At 39.3% G+C, this 18404-nt stretch overlaps 1 protein-coding gene across 7 annotated transcripts in view; it reads left to right on the top strand.

Annotated features, from left to right (window-relative positions):
• Nucleotides 1–18404, top strand: part of LOC149141775 (uncharacterized) — a 451055-nt gene that overhangs the window by 254622 nt on the left and 178029 nt on the right. The gene's annotated exons all lie outside the window — the stretch shown is intronic.

Genomic DNA, 18404 nt, shown 5'->3' with positions numbered 1-18404 from the left:
TGTTTAAGTAGATAGTTGATTGAATTACATGCTAAAACCTTTTTTCTAAGTTGTAATGAAGAAGAGACCAAAAATTATGTTCCCTAAATAATCTTAATGAGTCACAAAAAATTGTCCATTATCCTTAACAAGCCCTTCTAACAAATGTATTAGTATTGGCAATCCGAAATCAAACCCTAATATGAGGGTTGTTACAAAATAGGGGTACTCAAAATGTAAACCTAGACATATGTCTTTGCGTTATGTTACCTCTAAGATCTGCTCAAAAGATAAGTCCAATCACCAAGCACAAACCCTAGGGAAACTTGAGGACAACACCCACTATCAGCTCGATGGTCGTCCTCTTCACTTTATGTCAGCAGTTTTGTAGTACAAGGTGGGATTCCCTAGTAAAACTACATATATGTCCTTGCAAACCTTGCTATAAAAATCATATTTGTAGAATGAAGATACTTCTAGATTAAAAGTAATAAAATGATGGTGGACTATCAAAACCAATGTATAGCCATTAAGCATTGGAGTCAAGATTAGAGGGAAAGAAGGCTTGAATGTAATGGAGAATATGTAATTAAGATATGCATTGATGTGATACAATTAGTATGAAACATACTTCTAGATTATGCAAGAATAAGTGACGGCCCTTATGTAGGATGCACCATCACAATGATGACATTACTACGAAATAATAATGTGCAACATGAAACCCTATATGAAGTAGATTGTGTATAACATCCTTATAATTGGATAATTAGCCAACAACACATCATATATTCAAATTCGATTTCATCATGACATCAAAGAACCATAACATACCACACCTAATCTTCTTTCTTGTTTACAACAAGCCTCAAACAAAGAATGTGTGAAAATTTCTGAATCTAAGAAACTAGAAATCCTACTGCAGTAAACTGATTTGCATTACCTACTTGTGTTCTTCATTTTAATAAGTTATTTTCATAAATATTTGGAAAATATTAATGCAAATACACTGCAGCTTACACCACTATACAGATCAAGTACTAAAAATTAAATGAGACAACCACACAAAGGGCACACTTATTTTTGGACTAAACGTCCTCGAAAAAACCCGGAACTGCTGGAACAACCAGGAAAGCTAATGCAGATGGCAGAAGCCGAAACTGCTGAGAACTGCCGGAACTGTCGGAAAGCTGACGTAGAGGGTAGAAGTCGGAACTGCCAGGGAGTGTCGGAACAACGAGGAAAGCTGATGCAAAGGGCAGAAGACGGAATTGCCCGGAAGAACCGAAACTGTCCAGAACTGTCAGAACAGCCGGGAAAGATGATGCAGAGGGCAGAGCCGGAACTGCCGGAAAGCTGACGCAGAGGGTAGAAGCCGGAATTGCTGGGAAAGTTGATGTAGAGGGCAGAAGCCAGAACTGTCGGGAATAGTTGAAACTGCCAGGCGCTGCTGGAGCTGCCAAGATAGCTGATGCAGAGGGCAAAAAAGGCTGGCGCAGTCCCTAGAGGTTGACGCTGGGGTTTTTCGTGGGGTAGATTGGAGCTAAGGAGTTGCGGAGTGTTTATCCGGGGTTTCAGCCGGAGCATCTGTCTCTGAAGGAGAGCAGCATGCAAGGGACAACTAACTAACATTGGGACAACTGTATGGTACTTAGCAGCAAGTACACCAAGCATGCAAGGGACAACAAACTAACATTGGGACAACAACATGATACTTAGTGTAGCAAGCATGTATTGGTACAACTAGCATGCAAGGGACAACTAGCATGCAACAACAAGCATGCTAAGGACAACAAGCATGCTAGGGACAACAAGCAAGCAAGGGACAACAAACTAATATTGGGACAACAACATGATACTTAGTGTAGCAAGTATGTATTGGTACAACTGGCATGCAACAACAAGCATGCTAGGGACAACAAGCAAGCAAGGGACAACAAGCAAGCAAGGTGCAACCAGCACATAGGTCAATATGGCAACATGGTGCAGCAATGGCACATAATGCAGTACAGTGATGGGTACAGTCATGATTAATGAAGCATGATGAGATGCAACATAGTGATGATGGGTGCAGCGTGGTGAGGTGCAGCATGATGACGAAATGCAGCATAATGATAGGTGAAGGAGTTGCCTTGAAGAATTAGTTGAAGTAGAATGTCTTCAACTGATCTCATGTATCATCATCCTAGGAGATGATCTATGCTCTGATCTAGATAAGTCAAAGTGATGACTTCTGTTGTAAATGTACTATCTCTCTCTCTCTCTGTTGAACTATTGAAGAACATATAAGAAGAATTGATCAAGGGTTTCCCCACATTGGGGTTTTTCCCTGGCTAGCGCCACATCTTGTGTCCTCTTGTCTTGGCTTGTCTTCTGTGATTTATGTTTATGTTCTATCTGCAGTTTACTTTAATGCTGATGTGATTGCTAATCTGGAAGAGATATTGAGTTAACTGTGAAAATTGAAATAAATTGCTCTAAGCATAGAACATACTGAAAATTAACAACCTTGCTGTCCCATGCATTTATACAGCATTATGTACCTTGCTGTCCCATGCATTTATACAGCATTATGTACCTTGATGTTCCATGCATTTATACAGCACTATGTATCTTGCAGCTTGCTGTCCCATGCATTTATACAACACTATGTACCTTGCTGTCCCATGCATTTATACAGCACTATGTACCTTGCTGTCCTATGCTTTGCTGCACTAGTTATCTGCTGTCCTATGCTTTGCTGCACTAGTTAGCAGCTGTCCCACTTGTGCCACTGCTGCTCCTATGATTGCTTGCTGTCCCATTTATGTTTGCAGCACCATGTGACCTTGCTGTCCCATCTTCCTTTGCTGCCAACCCACCATACAAATGCTGCTGTTTGTCACTTCATTACTGCTGTAATTTTTGGTACTGGTTAGGGCACACAACAGTCCCTAACCATCCTCAAATCTAGCCCAGAATTTCCCTTATGAAATGCGGCCTACCCTAGTGTGAACAAACCTCATTTAGATGACTGTGTCTAGGGTATTCTAGGACTGCAGCTAGGGCTTCCTTAGGACTGCGGCTAGGGCTTCCTTAGGACAACATCTAGGGCTTATTTAGGACAGCGTTAGGGCTTCTTTAGGACAACGTTAGGGCTTCTTTCCATCTGCGTCTAGGGCTGCCTTCTATCTGCGTCTAGGACAACCTCTTTTCCTCCAACGTCTAGGGCTTCCACTCCTAGATTTCTCTTCCACTAAAACCCAAGACAAGTGGAGAGAAATCAAGATAGAAGTGTGTGTGAGAAATGACTCTCAAGTCATCTCCTTTTATACTAAAACATTGAGCACATGTGGGGTTTATTTGGTTGCTGACCGACCTTGATGAATTAGCTTATAACACATAAATTCATAACTCCATGAATACTTATCGGAATCGGATGATCTTTAGATCAATCCTACACCTCTCGATGAGAGGGATCCAAGAAAAATATCAGCGGCCATAAGTAAGATGACCCACATGGAGTTTGGCCCTAGTTGCCAATTTTAACAATCTCATTTGACTAAGTTTGACTTTGCTGATCTAGGGTTTGCTGCTGCTGATATAAAATTACAGAATTCTGATTTTGTACTATTTCTCTCTGCTGAACTATTAAAGATAAAAGAAGATTTGATCAAAGGGTTTCCCCACATTGGGGTTTGTCACTGGCTAGCCGCCACATTTTGTCTCTTGTTTTGGCTTGTTTTTTGCCAATCGTTTAATGTTTTATCTGCACTTTACTTAATGTATATGTAATTGCTAATCAATGGCTAATAAGAAGAAAAGAAGTAAACTACTCTAAGCATAGAACATACCATAATTTAACATGGTATCAGAGGTGAGGTGAAGACAAAGCCCAAACAAGAGCAAGAGCAAGAGCAATCACCAAAGGTTGGCAAGGCTATCCTAAAAACTTCATGGGGTCCTCAACACTCTTCCCCGCCGAAGACAAGCTCCGTGAGAAGTCTGACTATCACGGATGGAAGATGTCTCTCGATTTGACTTTAGAAGATCAGGAAGTGTTGGACCATGTAAGAGGCAATATTGTTGCGCCTCCATCAAATGCATCCGCTGCTACTAGAAACAAGTGGACCAAGGGAGAAGTCAAAGCAAAGAAGATCATCCAGGACTCTATCGACAAGCTCCTAGTGGCCTATGTTTCCGCGCTGACCACCTCCAAGGAAATCTATGATAGACTGGCGAGTTTATTTAAAGTTAATGATGCAAATCAAGTTTTGTTCCTTAGAAATAAGCTGAAGGAAATTAAGAAGGGCAAAGGTGAGAGTATGCAAGCATATTTCTTAAGGATCACCAAGATCAAGAATGATCTCCTATCTATTGGGGAAGTAGTTCCTGACAGGGAAATGACTATCACAACACTTGGAGGACTGCCACCTAAATGGTATATATTCAGGACTACTCTTCTCAACAATAATGTCATCCCAAGATTTGAGGAATTGATGGCTAGATATATTCAAGAAGAAACAAGGATGGAAGAGCAAGAAATGCTCGCACTTAAAGGCAATCCCTCTGCCTTTTCTTCTCATGCTAAAAGAAGAAACAATTCTGGGGCTAAATCCAAAGGAAAGTCTGGACCGAAGGGTGGAAGAAATGGACGATGTTACAATTGCAACAAAATGGGCCACTATGCGAGGGAGTGCCCTGATAAAAGGGACTCACACCATGGCGATGACCAAAATCACTCTCAAGGCAATCAAAGGAATGGCAGGTCCAATGGCAGAGGTAAAAGAAATGTCGGAAATCAAGGAGGAGGACAACCCTTCAAGAAGGCAGGAAACTCTAGGTATGAATCTAACGTTGTTAACAATAAGCAAGATGAATATTGTCTACCAGTGGCCCTCTCTACTGCTCCCCTGGACTCGCTGGGAAATTGGCTTATTGATAGTGGTGCCTCAAGGAACTTCACTGGTTACAAAGAAGCTCTCTCTAATTTGATAGAGAAGGAGACCAACCTAGAAATTGTTCTTGGGGACAATGCAAAATATCCCGTGAAAGGCATAGGGAATGTCACTCTTCAATTGAATCATGGTAATACAATTCATTTGCAAGAAGTCCTATATGTACTTGATCTCAAAAAGAACCTGGTGTCTGTTTCGACAATGGAAGACAAAGGCTACAAGGTGACCTTCATTGATGGCAAGGTACGTGTATGGAAAAAGAATTTTAAAGAAGCTTTCACACTTGGGGTTTCGGGTCGATTCATTATATCAGGTTGGAGGAAGTCCGTTGGGTGTCATGTCTTGTGACACATCACTTCAGTCCGAACTATGGCATCGGAAGTTTTCTCACCTTCATTATAAAGCTCTATCCAATGCAAGACAAATGGTGACAGGGATGCCGAGTTCCGAGTAGAGCAAGAAGGTGTATGTCCTGGATGTGTGGAAGGGAAGATCAAAATGGGACCATTCCCCTCAAGCCAAAGCAAGACCTCCGATATATTGCAGTTGGTTCACTCAGACATATCTGGTATGATGCTTGTGAACTCCTTGGGAGGATATTTATATTACCTCACTTTTACAGATGATTATTCTCACAAGACTTGGATACACTTCTTGAAAAAGAAGAATGAAGTGTTCACTTGGTTTCGTCACTTCAAAGCCTTGATCGAGAATCAAAACGAAAAGAAGATCACGATCTTAAGGACTGATAATGGGACTGAGTATGAATCCAATGAGTTCCATGACTTTTGCAAAGAGGCTGGCATTAAGAGGGAGACTACAACACCATATACTCCTGAGCAGAATGGTGTGGCGGAAAGGAAGAATCGTATGATTGTGGAAGCTGTCCGTGCTATGTTCCATGATCAAAGACTTCCGAAGTTTCTATGGGCCGAAGCTACGAATACTGCTGTATATGTGCAAAACCGATGCCCTCATCAAGCATTGGGTTCCAAGACTCCCGAAGAGATGTTCACTGGTAAGAAACCTGACGTATCTCATTTTAGAATTTCTGGAAGTCTTGTATATTTTCATGTGCCGAAGGAGGAAAGGAATAAATTGGGTGCATCTGGAAGGAATGAATCTTCATGGGCTATAACAAAAATACTAAGGGCTATAGAATCTATGTGGCTATTCAAAGGGAAATTGAGATTAGCCATGATGTCACCTTTGACGAAGATATGGCTCTTAGCAAAGTTGACAATCTTCCTAGTCAAAGGGGATCTAAAAAAGCTGAGACTAGGGAACCGAAGGAAAAGGAAGATGAGACGATGCCCGATGTGGAAGAACCTATGGATCCTATTGATCCCCCTCTATAAGAGCCTTCCTCTTTTAAGAAAAGGCCTTCATGGCTTAGGGGGACACTTGATGATGCTGGAGGACACATTGCATCTAGAGGGACTTTTCAGGAATGTAAGAAGCCGGCCAGGTATCAGGAATACTTGACCATCATGAGCACGATCATCCAAAATGATCCTTCATCATTTGCAGAAGTTGTCAAGCATAAAGTATGGAAGGATGTTATGACTGAGGAATATGAGTCCATCATGAAAAACGATGTCTGGGATGTGGTCCCCAAACCCCAGGACAAAGCAGTTGTCACTTCGAAATGGCTTTACAAGATAAAGCATGCAGTTGATGGAAGTGTTTAAAAGTATAAGGCTCATTTTGTCACTCGTTGCCTCTCTCAGAAGGAAGGTATAGACTATGACGAGATATTTGCACTTGATGCCCGATATACCACCATCCGCTCGATCATAGCCCTTGCTGCTTCGCAAGGATGGAACCTACATCAGATGGATGTCAAGACCGCTTTCTTGCATGGTTTGATCAAAGAGGAAGTCTATGTGGAACAACCCGATGGTTTTGAGATTCATGATCGGGAATCTCACGTGTGCAGGTTGAAGAAAGCCCTCTATGCGATGAAGCAGGCACCTCGAGTGTGGTATGAGAGGATCGATAGCTACTTGGTGACGCTGGGATTCACTAGGAGTGAAGCCGAACCTAACATTTACTTTAAGGTTGAAGATGACAAACCTCTCATACTGGTGTTGTATGTTGACGACCTCTTTCTAATAGGTGCAGACCCTCTTATTCACAAATGTAAGAGGGAGTTGGTGACTTCTGAGTTTGAGATGAAGGACCTAGGACTGATGCACTATTTCCTAGGACTGGAAGTTTAGCAGAAACCAGGGGAGATTTTCCTATCTCAAGGAAAATATGTGGTGAAGATATTAGAAAGGTTCAGTATGGTGGATTGCAAGCCCATGACTACCCCGATGGAGCTTGACTTCAAGAAGTTAAGCGGTAGTGCTTGCCGGACCGGTTTTACAAAATGCTACCGAGTATCGTCAACTCATCAAAGCATTGATGTTCTTAGTGAACTCTTGTCCGGATATATGGTTTGTAGTCAACACGTTGAGTCAACATATGGTTGAGCTTCACCACACACATTGGATTGGTGCCAAGAATCTGTTGAGATATCTTCGTGGCACAATCACACATGGTTTGAGATACATTGCCGGAGATGTGAGACTACATGAATATACCGATGCTGATTGGGCAGGCAGTGTGGTGGACCGAAAGAGCACTTCCGGGTGTTGTTTTTCTTTGGGATCTACCTTGATATCCTAGATGAGCAGGAAGCAGAAGTCAGTGGCTTTGAGCACCGCCAAGGTAGAATACATTGCTGCTAGTATGGCCTCTTGTGAGGCAGTCTGGTTGCGGAAGCTCTTCAGTGAGCTGTTTGGATTCACATTGGATACTACCATGATCCTATGTGACAACCAGAGCGGGATTCGGTTATCAGAGAATCTCGTATTTCGTGATCGCTCCAAGCACATCAATATTAGGTACCACTATATCCGGGATATGGTACAGCGGGGAGCTATAAGGCTCCAACATATCGGTACAGATGAACAGGTTGCTGATATTTTGATGAAGCCCCTGGGAAAGGTCAAATTCTTGACTTTCTGAGAACGACTTGGTGTTGTTGAGAGACCCTCTTATGAGGATTGTGTATGATGCATATATTGAGCTCTGGGAGCTCCAGAAGGGCGTGGGGTACTTCTTGGAGCGACATGCGACCACAGGGCGACTCACCATCCCCTGGTGGTGCACTATGTATAGGGTGAAAGATTTAACCTTCCCCTGTGACACCCTGTGGTGACTGTGGGACAGATGATTAGTTCTCCTGTAGGACAGGATGATTAGTTCTCCTGTAGGCCGAGATGATTAGTTCCACTGTGGCGACTGTGGGACAGGATGATTAGTTCTCCTATGGCAACTATTGGACAGGATGATTCGTTCTCCAGTGGACAGGATGATTAGTTCTCCTGTCGAGGCATCCTACCCATGCAGTTTGGGACTCATGGCAAGTACCTCTCATTTGATCAATGAGTAGGGAAATGGGGTTAGGGACCATTAGTAGTACTATCGATGGACGCATCGTTGTATTTACCGTACTCCCTATGCTAGGATGACCTCCATTGATATGGGATCAGTGAGAGTGGTGTGACACACTTTGAGACTGACTTTGGGTCAGTGGAGGATGGTATGTTACATCCTCGATCATTTCTTCTTCTTCATAGTTCAACAGAGCAGAGTAGAGCCAACGGTGCAAGGCAGTGCATTTGATGGCTGGGACAGTACCGACGGTTAGACGGATTAGCAGATGGAGTTCTCCCTAGTTGAGAGGGAGTGTTAAAATTGGCAACTAGGGCCAAACTCAATGTGGGTCATCTTATTCATGGTAGCTGATATTTTTCCTAGATTCTCTTTTCAAGAGGTGTAGGATTGATCTAAAGATCATCCGATTTCGACAAGTATTTATGGAGATATGAATTTATTTGTATTTACTTGACAAATTGTCAAGGTCGGCCAACAGCTAAATGTGTGGCACACATGCCCAACAAATCATGTAAGTACAAGTGAGGTTGATTCATTATCAACTCATCTCATCTCACTCATTCTTCTCTCTCTCTCCTTAGCTTTGGGTTACACAAGGAGCAACTCACACGTGGGAAGGAGGAGGATGCAGAAGGTTAAGGAAGACGCAGAAAGAAGGATGCAGAAGGTTAAGGAAGATGCAGAAAGAAGGATGCAGAAGTTGCTGAAGGTCTCTTTGATTAGTGTTGACCTTAGAAGTTAGTAGAGTGCGGTTTTGGTGGTGCTGCCTCTCCTAGGCATGCCACAGATTTTGGCACGCAAACCGAGGCAATCTGACCTCTGGTTTGACCAGCGTTGATTCCCCTAGTTTGGGGCAGCAGGTTGACTTCAGTCAACAACAGTTTGACTGGGCTTTTGGGGCTGTTTATGGGCTGCTTCTTCAGGCTATTCGAGGACTAGTTGATTGGAAATTGACCAAGCATATTCAAGGTCAATTTCATCTCGTTTGACTAAGTTTGACTTTGTTGATCTAGGGTTTGTTGCTGCTGATATAAAATTACAGAATTCTGATTTTGTACTATTTCTCTCTGCTGAAATATTAAATATAAAAGAAGATTTGATCAAAGGGTTTCCCCGCATTAGGGTTTGTCCCTGGCTAGCCACCACATCTTGTGTCTCTTGTCTTGGCTTGTTTTCCGTCAATCGTTTAATGTTCTATCTGCACTTTACTTAATGTATATGTGATTGCTAATTAGTGGCTAATAAGAAGAAAAGAAGTAAACTGCTCTAAGCATAGAACATAACATAATTTAACAGTTAGCCTCCCCCTCCCCTTGCCCACGCCTTGGGTCAGGCCTGGAACAATGCCCTGGAGGTTGATGCAACTAAAAAGAAAAGAAAGAACATAATTTAGGCACTCTCAACATGAAATGTACTACAAAATGCAAAAGATGGTCGGGACACACAAATTTAGCACGTGGACAAAACCCAAGCATAAGCTCTACCCCTTATATATGGCCATCACCCTAGTTCCTATGGGCCCTAGCTGAGGCCCCTCCACATTGAGGAACCCATGACTATGCCAACCCATGGTGGCCAATGAAATGCCACACCTTAAAAGGAGGTACCTACTGCTATATACCACACATCATGCTCTCATCCCCCAGAGCCCTGAGCAGTTACAAAGAAATATCAATAAAATGCATATGAAGAAGTGTGGAAAAACAAAGGTCAAGGTAACTTATGTACCACGATTTCTCCCTCCTACATTGACATACCCAAGTGTCGGCTTTCCTTATTATAGCTACCCCTTTGTCCCATAACATGTGGCCTGGATTCTTCCCTTAACTCCGTTGTCGCACAAAGTGTCTAGGCAGCGCGACAATGCTCAGAGTAAGGGCTGTCACTCTTAAATCCTTACTCACTCCGTTTACACTCTATCCTAGACAAGTCGAGGGGGGTAGTCCCTAGGTAAATGGATGAGGATAGCCTATGGATCACGGGCTCTAGGAGATTTTAATGATGGACAACTTGATGAATTCAAACGATTAAATCAGATTGATAGATTAAACGCCAATGTAAACAAGACACGACCACAAGATAGAAACAATTATAGACCAGTGTCGTAGATTAAGTAAAACAAGTTATTCAAAACGATTTTCAATATGTGACGAAAAGTGACAATCATAATTAATCCATATAAATGCCGAACACTTTATCACTCAAGATATTTTAGATTTTAAATGATTTTCATTAACTGCCCAAGATCTAGATTTAATAAATTTTCTTCAAAAGCCAAATATGATAAAAATGTTTATTGCACCTTGACCATAGGAAAATCATAAAAATTGCATTTAATGACCAAATGATACTGAGGAACTTTAGGTTAGATTTTTTTCATTATTCCTTAGGAATTTAATTTAATCAAAGGGTTAAAAAAAACAAAATTTTTAATGGGCCATAGGCCACATTAAAAATTCTAGAGTTTAAGCAAAAAAACCCTGAATTTTATTTTAAATCCTTAGTCACCAAATTTAGATTTATGATTTAAATTTTTTTATTTTATATTTTTTAAATGTTTTTGGATTTTAAATATTTTAGATGTTTTTAGACTTTTGAAATTTTATATTTTTTAGATTTAAAATTTTTTAATGTTTAGGATTTTAGAAATTTTTAGAATTTTCTATTATTATTATTATTATTATTTATTTATTTATTTTTTTAGTTTTTATTTATTTATTTTTTTATCAAAGTCAAAATCGAATTTTTATTTTTATTTTTTATTTTTTAATTAATTCAAAAATAAAAACACATTCATAAAATTTCTTTTTATTATTATCTAAACACTACCTATCTAACCCTAAGTCTAATAATATACAAACCTAACTTAAATCATATGCCTAATAAAATATAAATCGAAACATTGTTAACCTCTAACTCTAATGAAAAATAAAAAATCTACGCACAAAAGAAAATTTCGAAATGTTTTTGGTGATTGTAGGTTGGATGGAGGGGTGACCGAGAGAGCTGGAGCGAGCAATGTATGGAGCCACGGGAATGAAGGCCGGGGGAGCTCAACGTTTGAGCGATGGGCAGCGGAAAGAAGGGCCAGAGTAGAAGAGGCATGCAGGGGTAGTGAGACGTTGACCACTACGTGTCAACGACCCATAGCAGTACACCCCCTTTCTTGCAAAAGGGATAGCGCCTGATCAATGTGTTCTTGCCATCTAGCTATCATCATCAGCCTGATTGTCATGTTATAATGTAAACCCAATCTGCATGTGTATAATGTAAATAATCTCAGCAGATCCGTGTCATGTATGTAATCACTTAAGTAAACCTAATTTTCTGGTAACGATCTACATTCGGGAGGTTTTTTGTCTCACCGATCCATTCTCGGATGGTTAGCAGAGTTTTCCTTCATCCTTACCCCAAAGTTGGAATGGATTTTGTCACTAGAATCTTAGGGGAGTCCTAGTGTTCTAGATCGAGTCTATGTAAAAGTGATTTGGGAATAATTCTAACTATTTGTTTAGGTTATTTTATTACAAATTGCTTGATCTGCTAGATTATATTTGTGTTGCAGAACTGGGTAGTCTGTGAGGGTCTTTTGTGAATGGGTTTTCCCTCTTGAGATGTAAAAAATGTAAAAATCATGATGTAAAGTGTCTTGAGGGTTAGAAAAATAATTTATCCCCTCATAGGTCCTAGGTCCTAGGTAAATTTAAATTTTCTAGAGGTAAAATTCGTGGATCCTTTAAAAGAATTAAATCTTAATAGGTCCAGGGACTAAGGTTAATTGATTATTTTGCTAAATTTTATGCCTTGGGTCCCTGGGGTTAAGTCAAAGTCAAAATTTTGAGGAAATAAATGCAAAATTATAATTTTTGAATTTATTAAAATGCATTTAATTGAAAAATTCGAAATTTCCTCAATATTTAAAATTTCGACTGATGAGATTAAAAGAAATTGTGGTCCTCATCAACGATCGAGATCACTTTGATAAGGATCACTTGAACTAGCCGTTGGAAGATTTATCTTTAAATAGGAGGTCATTTGTCAGTCAGTGTCATCCGATTTTTTGATCGTGTACTAAGTGAAAAGCTCTCTCTTATAATATTTTTATGAGCAATAAAGAAAGACTTTGGGGTTAAATTTCTGGTGGTGTTAATCTTCATGGAAATGCTGTAAGATGTATTATTTTCGTGCATAATTTCTTTTTTGCCATTAATAATAGCTTCTGAAGAGCGATTTGAGTACATGTATCTTGCTCAGTCGCTGGGGTTTGAATGATAATTTAAGTTTTGAATATAATAACAGGTATCTCTATTAGATTTGAATTTTATTATTGTTCTTTCGCTCTATGTTGACAGCTGAATTGAGTTTTGCAGGAAAATCCTTGATTATTAGATCATCGGGCGTTCGGGGAAGTTCTCGGCTAAACTAGCCAACTCCTGATCCGTGTTTTCTGAAGAGCCTAGCTTAAAATGTGATCCCGGGCTTATCATAAGATATTTTTATGGGTGATGCATGAAGGGTTTCGAGCTTAGTACCTCCTCTAAAATTCAAAAAATTTTAATTTTTCTGTGCTAAATCGTTAGATCTGGCTGTTGAGAGCCTCAGATCATCAGACCTGGGAGCGGAGTTGGACTCACACTCCCTAGTTCTCATAGATTTGCCATTTATGTACATAGATCTGTGATTAATTTTAGTTTTCTAACTTTGGTTTTTAGGGTTTTAGTGTTTTTTGGGTCATTGTGCATATCGTTTGGGTGTTTTTTGTTGTATTGTAGCTGTAAATCTGAAGCTGAAAGCTGTACAGAGTCCAGATCTAGGCCCTGGAGGGTAAGATCTAGATCTCTGGAGGTCCATTAACATCATTTTTTGCAAGGGTTTAAATTTAGTTTCAGATCTGGAAATTTAATGAGGGTTTCAAGGTCAAATCTCAAGGAAGTGTATTAAATATTTTAATTAAATATGGAGAATTTTCTATAAGGGTTTCATTGATAAATTTTAAGCATAAGTATAACATTCCAATCTGTAATTTCTTCTCCAGTTTTTGGCTACTTGGCTGCTGCCTGGGGTTTTATTTTTATTGCAGGAAAAATTTGAATTTTTTTTTGGACAAATCGGCTTAAGTTCCTTGCTTCCCCATCTGCGTCCTTGGCCCTCAGTTGCTGCGAGACCTTTGCTCTAACCCTCCATTTGAACTTCCCTTCTTCTCCATCGAGTTTCCAACCCATTAATCTGCAGCAATCCCGTGATTTTCCCTTTCCTCACCTCGCGTTTATCCCTCAGCTCCCTCTGATTCCACATATTCTTCATAACCCTCGCAGTGGTCATATCTCCCTTTGTTGTTGGCTGAAACTCCTCAACGTTGCCCAACTGCTCCCTTTCCCTGCGTTTTTGGCCACCTCCATCTGCTGCTCCATCACGCAGCTCCATCCCCTCAAATCCGTCCTCACATTCCTTCCTTCCTGACTGTCCAGATCCGTAAATCTCTCAACCACTGCTCCATTCCAGCTACACGCAACCATCATCTCCTTCCCTCTCCTTCTGACCAGCTCTCCCTCCTCCGCCACAGCTCCCTACGCAGCTCCTATCGCTCATCCCACCAGCGTCTGCTCTGCCTCAAATTACCATCCATCTACATTGCTCTTTCCGCTGAGTCTTCAGCTCATGCGAAATCCTTCCTCACTACTACTATCCCCTTATCACACCAGTCATCTCAGCTCCTCATCGCTCCTCCTTTGCCACCTACGTGTTGCCTTTCCTTTCCACACAAACCTGCAAACAAATCCGCTGTCCCAAGATGCCGTCAAGCTTCTCTTCTCCTCCCATGGACCTGTAGTCAACAAATACAATTCGATTTTTTTTTATTTTTTTATTTTTCACTTATATGAATGCACGTTAGATTAGTTTTTTTTTTGTTAGTTGATTTTCTTTTTACATGGTTTGTATGTACATTAAAAGGTCAGTTTTTAGAATGTATTAAGATTTTTCATTTTTCTAAAATTCGATTTTAATTTTAATTTTAATTTTAATTTTAATTTTGATTTTCGATTTGCTATTTTGAATTTTTTGATTTGATTTGATTTTCTTATTTTTTATTTTTTTTAATGTTTTGGTTTGATTTTGATTTTCTTATTTTTTGATTTATGGTTCTGATTTTATTATAATCTAAAAAATTTAAATATATATATATATATTTTTAAAATCCAAACACATTTAAAAAATATAAAATTAGAAAAATTTTAAAACATTAAAAATTTCTTAAAAAAAATATTTTTTGACTGAGAATAAACAAGATTAAGGGTTTTCTTTTTTGCTTAAACTTTATAATTTTTAATGTGGCCTATGGCCCATTAAAAATTTGATTCATTAACCCTTTGATTTATTTTTCATCTTTCACATTAAAGCGTTCTTCAATGAATAATTGAAATGCTAGTTTTAAATTCCTCTGGCGTTTCTGATGTTAAACGCTAAATCTTAAATTCTCATGATTCTTCTATAGTCTAGTGCGATAAATGTTTTAAGTTATATTGGCGATAAGAGAAAATTAATTAATTCTAGATCTGGGCAGTTGATGAAAATCATTTTAGATTTGGAATCTTTTGCATGTTACAGTGTTGGGCGTTTATATTAATCATACCTGATTGTCACTATTCGTCACATATTGGAAAATTGTTTTGGATAACTTGTTTTATTGATGGTTAATTCAAATATTGAAGGCATTGGTCTATTGTTTTTATCTAGTGGTCGTGTCTGGTTTACGCTGGCGTTTAATCTATCAATCTGATTTAATCGTTTAGATTCATCAAGCTGTCCATCATTTAAATCTCCTAGAGCCCGTGATCCACAGGCTTTCTCATCCATTTACCTTAGGGACTACCCTCCTTGACTTGCCTAGGAGAGAGTCTAAACGGAGTGAGCAAGGATTAAGAGTGACAACCCTTACTCTGAGTGTTGTCGTGGTGCCTAGACACTCTGTGCGACAACATTTTTGGCGCTGTTGTTGAGGATAGAGTTTTTTTGTGTCCTTGGATTCTCGAAATCGTTTTAATCATCTCATCTTTTCCGCCATTCATTAGCTTGTCAAGCAACATAACATTTGCTGGCGTCATTCGATCTTTTCATCGCCCTATCTTTTGTCATCTCGTTAATCATTTCATCTGCAATTTTAGCACTTGGACATCTCAGTTCGTTTCTTGTTTAGGTGGCGACTCCATTTCTTTTCATTTATTTTTTCTCAGACAAGAAGCCCTCCCTTATATCTGGTTGTTTGTTGCCTTTTGGATCCTAGAGTTAGATTCATGTTCAAGTGGCGACTCCACTTCTTTCATTTCTACAAGAATTTCTACTAGAAGCTCGCTTCTTGTGGATCTCTTGATTTTCTTGAGCAGAGGTCTCTCTCTATCATCCATTTGGTCCCTCATTATTCATCATGGATTATTCGTTTACCCTGTGTCATTTTACTGATGTTCTCCATGATATTCTAGAAGTGGCCATTCATAAATTGTCTTTGTTCTCGGGTGGTGATTCAGACGCTGTTAGAAAGCATTTATGCAGGTTTACTCGTATAATGCTCATATATTGTAGTTCTCCCCAGTATGATCATGAAGATGTCAAAATGCATCTATTTGCCTTTTCTTTAGAGGGTGATGCTTTGAATTGGTTTAATAATTGTCCTGAAGATTCTTTCGCTTCTTTACAAGACATCGTCAATGCTTTTAAAGATAGATATATGCAACATAATGAAAGTGATTTTGTGAAGGATCGAGCTGTCGATGAAAGATTTCAAGACAATTCTCCATATCAAAATGTGCCATCCACCTGTACTGTTGCAGATCAAATCCATGATAGTGGAAAAGCAGGAACAAGTTATCAAATCAGTGTCGACCATGAAAGGGAAAATGATAAGCAAATTATAGAAGAACTAAAGCAGTTGGTTAAAGACATGCAGTTCAGTCAAACACAGCTGGTAAAAAATATGGAGCTTAATCAAGAAAAATTTGTAACTGATTACGTCAAGGATATGAGAACTTTATACACCCACCTAGAAAAGCGAGATAAGGAGATGGAAAACATGAAAGCTAATCATGACAGAGAAATTAATTCTATGCAAAACAAGTTATTAACTATGGATGAAGAAATGACCATCATGACATTCGATTATAATAATCAGTTGGCTACCATGCAAGCAAATCATAAGAAAGAGATAAACTCTATGCAACATTGCGTGATGACCATAAAAATAAAGAATGACAAAGTAATAAAAGATATGGAAGCTAGTCAGATATGTCTTCAGAATAAGTTATTGAGCATGGAGGAAGACCATGCCAAGGAAGTCAGTGCTATGAAGGTTGAACACTCTAGCCAGATGGATGCCATAACAATACAGGTACAAAAATTTCAACATCAGTCAGAGGATGAAAGAAACAAGGAGACATCGACAGATCAGAAGCCTCCTTATCTGCTGCAACAAGCTCCATCTTATTATGAGGAGGTCATTTGTTCCATTGAAAAGTGGTTAATTGAAGGTGACCCAGATAAAATTGAAAACGATAAAAATCAGATGCAAAATGAAGAAAGACATGTCACGCATATCTTACATACTTCATCTGAGAGTTTTGAAGCAGAATGTTCCACGTCATCAGTGATACAACCTGCCACAAAGAAAAGACGCAAGAGAAAGAGAATGAGAAAGTGATTTGATGCATCAGATGGTCGTAAGCAGCTTAATTTTCGGATAGGAAAAAGTCCTATAGTACGCAAGATTGGACATGGCACATCCAAGAAACAGCCGAAAGATTTGCCTAAAAGCAGGGAAATGCTCCGTATGCACTATATTGAACGCATCTGATGCCATGGGGCATCTTTGTATTGTATTTCTAACCTTATGCCCTGTTATTTCAGTGTTTCATTTTGTAGTTAGATTTGGTTTTTCATGTTGTTAGACTAGTTAATAAATGAAGAGCTTATATCTTTCCTATGCTTAACGTTATATAATGATTTTGGATGGAAGCTACTTATGTTTTGTTGTGTGTTGCTTGGATGCAGATTCTGGATTCTCACATTCTTCCAGTGCAGCAACGTGTCCCCAAGTAGAGCCAGATGTTGACCACTACATGTCAACGACCCATAGCAGTACACCTCCTTTTTCGTAAAAGGGATAGCGCTTGATCGATGTGTTCCTGCCATCCAGCTATCATCATCAACCTGATTGTCATGTTATAATATAAACCCTGTCCCCATGTGTATAATGTAAATAATCTCAGCAGATCCGTGTCGTGTATGTAATCACCTCGGTAAACCTATTTTTCTGGTAATGATCTACATTTCGGGAGGATTTTTGTCTCACCAATCCATTCTCGGATGGTAGGCAGAGTTTTCCTTTAGCCTTACCCCAAAGCCGGAATGGATTTTGTCACTAGAATCTTAGGGGAGTCCTAGTGTTCTAGATTGAGTCTATGTAAAAGTGATTTGGGAATAATCCTAACTATTTGGTTAGGTTATTTTATTACAAATTGCTTGATCTGCTAGATTATATTCGTGTCGCAGAACTGGGTAGTCCGTGAGGGTCTTTTGCAAATGGGTTTTCCCCCTTGAGATGTAAAAAATAGAAAAATCATGATGTAAAGTGTCTTGAGGGTTAGAAAAATAATTTATCCCCTCATAGGTCCTAGGTCCTAGGTAAATTTAAATTTTCCAGAGGTTCGTGGATCCTTCAAAAAAATCAAATCTTAACAGGTCCAAGGACTAAGGTTAATTGATTATTTTGCTAAATTTTATGCCTTGGGTCCCTGGGGTTAAGTGAAAGTCAAAATTTTGAGGAAATAAATGCAAAATTTTAATTTTTGAATTTATTAAAATGCATTTAATTGAAAATTTCGAAATTTCCTCAATATTTAAAATTTCGACAGATGAGATTAAAAGAAATTTTGATCCTCGTCAACGGTCGAGATCACTTTCACAAGGATCACTTGAACTAGCCGTTGGAAGATTTATCTTTAAATAGGAGCTCATTTGTCAGTCAATGTGATCCGATCTTTTGATCGTGTA

Source organism: Pinus tabuliformis, chromosome X (assembly GCF_031772625.1).
Source record: "Pinus tabuliformis cultivar Carrire ecotype Pingquan chromosome X, CPIR1, whole genome shotgun sequence".
Lineage (NCBI taxonomy): Eukaryota > Viridiplantae > Streptophyta > Pinopsida > Pinales > Pinaceae > Pinus > Pinus tabuliformis.
This window is presented reverse-complemented; position numbering and strand designations above follow the sequence as displayed.